Source organism: Tiliqua scincoides, chromosome 3 (genome assembly GCF_035046505.1).
Source record: "Tiliqua scincoides isolate rTilSci1 chromosome 3, rTilSci1.hap2, whole genome shotgun sequence".
NCBI classification, from domain to species: Eukaryota; Metazoa; Chordata; class Lepidosauria; order Squamata; family Scincidae; genus Tiliqua; species Tiliqua scincoides.
This window is the reverse complement of record NC_089823.1, coordinates 63,317,391-63,327,048: the sequence shown is the minus strand read 5'-3', so window position 1 is coordinate 63,327,048 and position 9,658 is coordinate 63,317,391. Positions and strand designations below refer to the sequence as shown.

The 9,658-nt window shown below is 41.8% G+C and overlaps 1 pseudogene; it reads right to left on the bottom strand.

Annotated features, from left to right (window-relative positions):
• Positions 1 to 730: 730 nt before the first annotated feature.
• On the bottom strand, positions 731 to 847 carry LOC136646555 (5S ribosomal RNA; annotated as a pseudogene).
• Positions 848 to 9,658: the final 8,811 nt, after the last annotated feature.

Sequence of the window (9,658 nt, the reverse complement as noted above, 5' to 3'; positions counted from 1 at the left end):
TTGTCAAGTACTTCCCCCTCCCCTACTCCTGCCAATTTTTTTATTTAATACTGCAGTGTGAAACCACCTCTGTAAGAAAACAAAACCAAGAAAAGCTCAAAAGATATCCTGGGAGACCTGAGCTCAAGCCCCATCTTTTCAATACACTCAGGTCTGGTCTACACATGTGGAAGAATGAGGTGGGAATGAGATGGTAGAATCATGAGATGCTAGAATGGACTGCTCCGCTTTGGACCACAGGCATGGGGATCACGCTTTTTTAATGCTCTTGCATGAAAAAAACTTCTGAACTAGCAAACTATCTTGTTGGAAGTGATAGAATCTCTAGAACAGGGGTAGGCAGTCCACAGCCTGCTGGCTGGATCAGGCCCACCACCTGAAATGATCTGGCCTACAGGTAGAGGAAGGAGGAGTGGGCAGAGGAGGGAGCTGATGGTAGTGGTTCTCCTTCCTCTCTGGCTTGGTTGCCTCTCCTCCCCTGTAAATTCAAGGAAGGAAGAGGAACCTGGGCAGGGTGGGCTGGATGTGGATGGTAGGGATAGAGGGAGGAAGAGAGTGAGTGAGGTACCAAACAATCCTTGACAACACACATTGCTTGGAATGGCGGCAAAATGGTAGTGGGGTGGCACGGATGTTACGAGTTCCTGGACTCTGCTTGAGTGACAACTGAGCACAATCGCAACTCCCTGTGTGCAGTTGGCAACCTTCAGTCTCGAAAGACTATGGTATAAGCCTACAGCACCTGGTATTCCCAGGCGGTCTCCCATCCAAGTACTAACCAGGCCTGACCCTACTTAGCTTCTGAGATCAGACAAGATTGGGAATGTGCAGGGTAATAGCTGCTGCCTATGCATCTGGCCCCTATATGGAAGACGGTTGCCAACCTTTGCTCTAGTACTGCTAACCCAAGTGTGCTAGCTTTTAAGATACAAGGAATGTTCTATGAGGAAGAAAAGGCTGAGTGGAGCAGACTCATCTGCCACTTCAGCTTCCATTTTCTGCATGTATAGACCATACCTAAGCGGTGACTCATTTTCCCAATTTCACTTTCCCCATCTGTAAAATGGAGAAGCTGAATGTGTCCTACCTCTTCAGACAGATAAGCACAATAAAGGTTGTGAGGTATTTTGCAATGGGTGGTTCAATCACGATGCTAATTTCTTTCAGCAATTAAGTAGTAGACCATTTTTGCTGCAGTCCACGAAGAAGATTCAGAGAGTGTCTACATGTGGTGGCTGAATAATACATTGCTTGAAGGTCCAGAACATTTTGTAAGAGGAAAACGAAAAGGATGGAGCAGCTTGTTGGGACAAGTCATTGGTAACAGAGGGTAGTGTATCTGAAAAGGAAAAGTGCATTGCATAAAAGTACAGCATCAAGACTAGTCATGTTGAGTAACATACCCTGTGAATCAAATATTCTTTCAAAGGTCTCAAAAGACCTAGGGCAGTGGTATTCAAACTGGGGCATCGCAACGCCCCAGCCTGTGGGTCCTGGCCTCTGCCCCCTTAAGGGGCGGGGGCAGCCAGGAGACAGGGGGAAGGCAGCAGTGCGATCTGCAGGATTGTGCCGCTTAGGGGGGCTGCAGGGGCTTGGGTGCACTTGTGTTCAGGCTCTGCTCCCTTGCTGCAGTCTCAGGTCATTTTGCACACTCAGTGTCGTTTGTAAAATAATAAAAATAATCAAGTCAGCAGTGATAGCATGCATTTGCAGGCATGTCTGAGTGAGCCCGAAAACTACTCAGGAGGAGCGCGCCTTGAGTCACCCATTTTTGAAGAGCAGGGGATTTTTAAAATGCTGGGCTTTCGTATTATCTTAAAGGTCAAAGTTAACGTGATGTAAGTTTACTACTGTGTGAATTATGTGTGAGGGATTAGGAACTGTTCTTGACTAATAAAACTTTGCCCGTGTGCAGCATTCTATCCTTCCTTTTATTTGTCTTCATAAAATTAAATCCTGGTTATTGTGTGGGTTATTAGCCAGTTTAGGCTTGTGCAGTTGGTATTTTGACAAGACAAATTTGTGATATTTAGCAACTAGAAATTACCTGGAGTTTTATTTGATTTGCCTTTACTTTATGGGGATTGTGAGCATTTTTCTTTACTTTAGAGCTGTTATGTGATATTCCAAGAGATATTCTGCTAGCTCTTTGCTGAGAAGGTAAGGCGTTGTGACTCAGTGGGGGAGTATCTTCTTTGCATGCAGAAGGTCCCAAGTTCAATCCCTGGCATCTCCAGGAAGGACAGAGAAAAATTCCTGTATGAAACCTTAGAGACCAGTTGCCAGCCAGGGTTGACAACATTGCCCTATACAGACCAACGGTCTGACTCATTACAAGACAGTTTCCTATAGAATAACACTTTCAGAATATCTACGATGCTTTGCCTGTTCTAAAGGAGTTGGAAAGCCAAGAAATGCAGCAGTGTCTCAACTTCATGCACAAGCACTGGTGTTTGACTTGGGCTGAATTTATATCTCTGTGTCAGAAATCTACCATGGGAAGCAGCATCCAGTCCTACTGCAAGAAATGAAAATTACATCCCAAACTGTGCATTTCACTTTAACTTTCAGTGAACACATTTAACTCACTCTGAATGGCACCCATATCATAGTCATATCAAAACAACATTTTCAGCTTGAACCTGTGTTGCCAAAACAGGACAATATTTAAAATTCATAGTGAAAAAATTGTCTTGAGTTGCTTCTGCATGATTGTTTTTCTTGAATGTGTCTTTCTTTGTTCATTCACTTATTCTGGCAAATCCAGATGATGTCACTGCTGTGTTACTTCAGTCCAGTGTTTTCTGTGTTGCCTTCCCTTTATTCAGGTCTGATTTGTGGCAATTTTGTCGTAAAATACAGTCATCTACTAAACATGAGTTGGCTGAGGGCAGAGCCTGTTCCTATGCTCCTATGAGCATTCATTTTGTCAGGGTATAATTGCCATAAAATAAATGCATATAGGAAGGGGACACTAGAATCTGCCCTCAACCTATGTGTGTTTGGTGTGTGTTGTGGCTCCTCCACACATTCCATTGTAACCTAACAACTCCTGAAAAAAAGTTCCATGTTCTACTGAAAGCATGCAAGTTGGGAGAGGAGCCAGCCACCATGTGCAATGATTGTGCTTTCTTTGAGTGGTGCACTCCTGATTCTGGCCTGGGTAAGAGTCTGGATCTATTTCTCCTTTTGAAATTGTTAAAGACTGTTATAGGTTGACAAACTGAGCTACGAACCAGGTAACGCAAGTCCACACTCATGACTGCCACATAGACATTGGTGTTAATATGGAAATTCCTGTTGGCAATACAAAGAAAGAAATATGTAGGTTGCTTCTGCCACAAACTCAATCTTCATGAAGGCATAAACTATAAATAGGTTTGTATAGGGTCTCTATACATTGATCTTTTATAGTTCTCCATTTGCATAGATCTGCCAGGTTTAGTGTATTTATTTAGCATATGGCATATAATACATGGACTTATATATAAATTAGACTAGATCAAATGTCAATGACCAGTTTGTCCAGCCATTCAAGGACAGAGTTACCTTCATTGAAAAAGTCAGACCATGGGCCAGTATACGCCCTCATTTTGCAGCCAGACACAATGTGGTATATGGTTTGGTGGGAGAACCTGCAATCACACTGTGGGGTAGATACTAGCCCCCATTTAAATATTGAGTCCTGACTAACACCATGTAGCGTATGGATCCTGTTCAAAGTTTTCCAGTGCTGGTGAGGTAAGTCGAAACCTGGCACCTTAACTGTAGGATCGTCGATATAACTACCTGTTTCTGGGCATTCAACTGCCCATTTAGCTTTACATTGGGCATTGATGTTAAAATTGTTGTGCAGATGTTGTGCGAATACCAGAGAAGGCTTCCTGGATTTAATCCTACCGATTGATAGATGAGAGATCAGCATGTACTGGTAAAGGTAGGTTGCTGGTGATTTTTCTATATTCTTTCACTAAAGTCTCTTGTCTCTGTAGGGCTGGTGGTGCTATGTAGCTCAGGGAGCCAACAGACAGATTGGGTCTTATAGAGCCGCTTGTGATCCTCATGGTTTCATTTATCTGCCAGGTAATTTAAGTTTATAACCTGCCTTTTCTGCTTTAAGGAGGCTCACATTAATACAATTATATTAAAAAAATATGGTGTATTACTAGTTTCAAAAACAAATCAAGACAACCTGAAATGCCTTTAAAATCCACACAGCCAAACCACAAGCCACAAGAAGACATCAGAAACTTGTAATTAGAAAGCATCAGCAAAGAGGGAACAATAATTAGCCTCATAAAACAGAAATGTCACCCTCAGCCCTTTTAAAACCAGGTTTTAAAAAAATATTTATCATTGCTTGTGAAGTTCCAAAAATATTTCTGAATATTCCTGTGTTTGTACTCAATATGCAAAGAGGTCAGGTTATAACATCTCAAAAAGAAATGTATAGCTTAAAATGTTAAAAAAAACACTTCTCCTTCCACTGTTTCACAAGCATGGTTTGTACAAAACACTCAGCATAATTGTAAAGAGTTCCAGAAATTCTGCTTAATACCAGCTTCTCTGCCAAGAATTTCTTGCTGCGCTAATGAGAAAGTTCCCAAATGTCTGAATTCTAGGATGTCTCATTCCAAAACCTTTGTCCTCAGTTTATCATGGGTCAAGTGTGAAGGAACTTCTGTGGAAGCCTCCAGCCCTATTCAGATTTTGCTAAACTGTGTTCAGGATTGCATGGAAGAGAGAATCACTCAGTGATTGTTACCCTGGAACATTCCAGAATGGCACTCATGGATACATTCTCTTCCAGAGGCCTGCATTTGTCATTGGAAGCAAACGCTGAACGTGTATTGCCTCACTGCCAGGGACAAGGCTAGTGTGCTGCTATCCCAGGAGCCCTCAGTGTATTCCTATACACAGTTTTAGAATGACTGAAGGGAGCTTTGGCTTATTTGGCAACACTGGGCAACAAAGCAAGTTATCCATCTGAATTCTACAAAACTATGAACCACATCCTGAAGGTACTCATCTTAACAAGTGCTACATTCATCCATATGTTGCAACGCAAATTTTCATTCCAGCTGTCAATAAAATTATCTAGAAAGTGAGGTCCTAATTTGAACATCTTCAGATGAACAATGACGGGGAGGGAAAATAAAAGCCTCCACTTATACTGTATGTTCTCATAAGGGAATTGCAGACAAGTGAGATATTTGCTGTCCACAATTTGACAAATTTCAACTCCTATTTCATTTAAAACCAAATTATAGTTCTTGCAAATAAGCCTGCTGGTTGACATTCTGTAAGAAGCCTTTTAATTAGGACATTTGCTGGCAGAGGGTGTAAACAAATGGGAACCCGTTCACATATCCCACTGAGGTCCCTGAGAAACTTGTCCAGATGGCTCACATTTCAGGAATTACTTTTGCTTTCATAACAATTTTGATCACTGCATTGGAGATAAGCTGGATGCTTGGGCCTTTCTGGTTCTCAGGGCTGCTCCTTCATGGTGGACCTTAGCTTGCAAAAGGCTGGTCATAACTAAGTGGTCAGGCGAGTTGAAAAGGGCAAATATTTTAATCTGACAGAAACAATGTCTTCTCTACAGACATAAATAGCACAAGCTGAGCAGCCAGGTCGGAATCTGAGGAGTTCTAGGGTCAGGTGAAAACCCATTGGCTCTTCATGCCACCTGTCAGTCACTGAAATGTTGAGATGCATTTGGCCAATGCCAAATAGCAGCTAATGGATCCCTTTTCCAGAGAGGTGCCCTGGTGACTCTGAGAGTAGTGTGTAGGTCTTACAGCCATGCATTCATTTTTAGAATGAGCAGAAACCCAGCTGAATGGGGCCGATTTGGCTTGGCTTCTGTGTGTTCTGAAATGAGCATGTTGTGCAATGAATGAGTACAAGTGTGGTTTGTTTTCAGCACATTATTTGTTATACATGTATTTCCACGTGACTTAATTTTTTTTGTTCTACCTTGTTTTTACTTGGTTTTTGCCACTGCTTGTGCCAGTGTAATCAGAAATTTCAGTCCTTAGTTGCCTTCTGACAAGTGTCAGCTTGAATGCCCACATACGCCCAGCTCGATGCTGCAACTTTCCCAAATTTTGGAATATTGTTATTCAATAATTTTTCAAAGTTCCATCAAACTTCTACTGCTAGAAGATGTTTTATTTTCAAAACAATTGAAGTACTACCCCCCAAGAATCCCAAACTCTAAAAAATCCTTCCTTCCAAGGTCATAAGCAAGACCATTTGTACTTCAATCTTGTGATGCAATTTTAAAGCTAATGTGATGCTCCAGGTTAATACTTTCAAGGGCGGATGTTTGTGTAGATGCATTAATATGTGTGATGCTTTTCCTCCTGTATGAGAACATAAGTGTTCTGAAATGCATTCTGTGGGAAGTGGGTCACAGAAAACATTGCTGTAATTGTGTGGGCGTTTGTCTGAATGTCAATGTGTCTGCTGGAGCAACCCACCTCTACAGGTGACCTACTGTACTGAAGGGTGGGTAGGGAAGCAGATGTCTTATGTAAATGGGCGGAATATACCAACCAAACTTGTACAGTATGTTCCTTGGTAACTATGAATTAGGTGCCTTGCATATTCCGTTCACTTAAAGCCAGATTATCAGCCAGCTTTTCACTGGGCCTCTTTTGTGTGCATGTCTCACAACATTCAGTACAATAATTGCAGGGGAAATGAATGACACTTGGATGTCCCTGTTGAAGTATTAGGGCATAGCCTTTGAAAGACTGCATAGCCCTGAAGGACTTTTTTTATACCCTTGAAAGACTGCCTCCACAAATAATTGTGGATGGAAAATCTAGGCTATGATTGTATCGCAAGTAAATCTAAGGGCTAAGAAGCAACTTGGGTTGTCTACTATAGCATTTGCTGATAAGAAAAAAGAGCCATTCTGGAAGTGAAGGAAGAAATCCTACACATTTTCTGAAGTGTCAAACTAGATATGATGATATGTTTGCCTCTGAATGCCATGAAAACATCAGCTTGAGAAGGGCAGTTCCCCTCTTCCCAATGCTACAGTCCCAGTCCAGTGCCCTACCTCCATCCTGCAGCTATCAAAAAGGGGAGAACAGCAACAATGACTTTCTTGGCATAGTCCCATGTTGAAGGCTACAGAACAACTTCTGAACTAGGACTTACCTAAGTCCCTCCCCCACCCTTTAGAGTGATAGCCTACCTCAGAGCTCCTGGGATCAACTGTCACTACCTGTGAAGCCCATCCATAGGTTGGAGGCACTGTGTGAAATCTCCAGTTTGGCCCCCCCCGCCCCCACAAAGTGTGAGGATGTTCCAGAGTACTGCGTGTGCTGCAATGACAGGAGTATAAAATTACAAGGCTGGTTTGTGGCAGTACTACAGAACAGCTAAACAAACTGTACCAGAAAATCTGGCTCAGGACGAATCATAAACATGATGATGGTTAGTGTTGATAATGAATAAATGACATTTATGAATTAAAAAGAATGTGATTGGTCAAGTGGTTGTGGGAACTTCATATTACTAATATAATATTGGGCACTGGTGAACAGAATTTATTAACCATATTGTATCCTGCCTTTCACCTCCTAAGGGAACCCAACTAATTATTTAACTATTTACCTTCATAAGGATTGCAAAGGGGTCAATTTCAGTGGGACTGTTAGAATGTCTCTCTTTCATGCCACAGTGCCTTCCCCACTCCCAAATGCAGTCACATGCCATGGTGCCATCAAGTCTAATATATTAAAAATAAAACATTGAAATGAATAGGGATCCACCTGAAATTGGTTCACGACCCACCTAGTGGGTCCTGACCCACAGTTTGAGAAACACTGTGCTAGAGGAACTGGGCCTCTTGTGCATTCACAAAGCTTAACAGACATTAGGCAGATGCAGTTCTGTGTGTATGTTGAAGTGCTCATGTGTGTATGTTGAAGTGCTCAAACCATGCTTCAGGTTTTCATTGCAACTCTGGAGAATTAAGAGATTTGGTTTTCTTGTGCCTGCATAACTTTAGAAAAGCCCCATTTGCAACAAGGCTTGTGACAAACCTAGGAATATTTCTACAGTATTTCTGTTGTTCCTTTGGTTATGAAAAAAAAACAAACTGGAATCTCGCCTGGCCTTTTAAATGTGTTTCTTATGTAGAGTAAGAGAAGTGAGCCAGAGAAGAACATTTTCTAATTGGAAGCAGGAGAGGATGCGACACACACAAACACACACACATGGCAGGAGTTTGTCCCCAGCTCAACAGTCTCCTTATCGCTCTCCTACGTCTGGCTTCCTGCAGTGACCGAATCTTTTAGGACAGTGTTGAAACAGTGCAAGCGTCTCAAGGAATCAAATGGAGCTCTGGGTGTCACTGCATTTTCCAAGCAGCTAAAAATAAGTTTGTTATTTTTCATTGTTCTTGCAAAGCAAAACGTGTGCAAAGAGATAAGAGCCCAGAGGAAAAAGAAAGGACATTCAAGTAGGTAAGATTGTAAAAGAAACACTTGTACAATATACCTACTTTGGAAAACTGCATGGCCTTTATATATACTCTTTGTAAGAGTAATGCCATCATCTGATTTCATTTAGCTGAGCTTCCCAAAAAGAGGTGCTTTTTGTTTTAATCTCATTCAGCGTTCCTAGGACTATTGTTAGGAATTTGTCATCTGAGATTGGATGCAGCTTTGGATGTTCAGCAGAGAAAATAAGGAGCCCATCCCATCCCAGTGGTGTTGCTGGGTGATCGGCACGGGGGGGGGTGACACTACTACCTGCTAAAAAATTTTTAATCTTAGTGTTTTTGAATAATACATCATGCAATATATCATCCGATGTGTAATTTCATGCAATGAAACAAACTGCGTTGAAATATCTCTATTCTATCCAAAGTTATAGCCAAAAAAGCAAGTAAGAGTGAGGCCATGGAGCATCACCATGCCCACTGCCCAGGGAATTAAGAGGAGATCCATCATGGGGTTGACATGCTGGCCTCCTGCTCTAGTGACACCACTGGCCCTTCCTGGTTTCATGTTTCCATGGAATGTCCAAAGTGGGTGTCCATGTCCATGACTCTCTCATAAGAACATAAGAACATGCCCTGCTGGATCAGGCCATAGGCCCATCTAGTCCTGCTTCCTGTATCTCATAGTGGCCCACCAAATGCCCCATACATATATGCTTTTCCCTATAGGAGATACACAGCAAACTCCTATTTTGTACATTTCACAGAAAAGTGAGAACAGGAAGCATTAGCACTCCCATACTTTTCTTTTTTTAAAATTTTTATCGTGTGAACAGAACAAAAAAAAGAAGCATTACATGGATACGTGCTTATGAGTTACTTACTAAAAAAAAGGAAAATATATATATATATCCCAAACCCAAAGTCATCTTAGGTGTCCTACAGCAGCAAATACTGTCTGGTTAAATCTGATATCAGCATCAGGAACAATAGTAGTTTTCCAAGCAAACTGGTATCCTCCAGTGTAAGGTATACATCTAATATACACCACCAAATACTGCACATAATGGGGAAATTGTGTCTTATTGTGTTAGCATGTATCTAGAAGTGCAGCAATAGACCTTGGAACATCTCATGAGGTGATGCAGGAGTACTTGCACAAATGTCTTGACTGATATTTTAGAGCCCTCT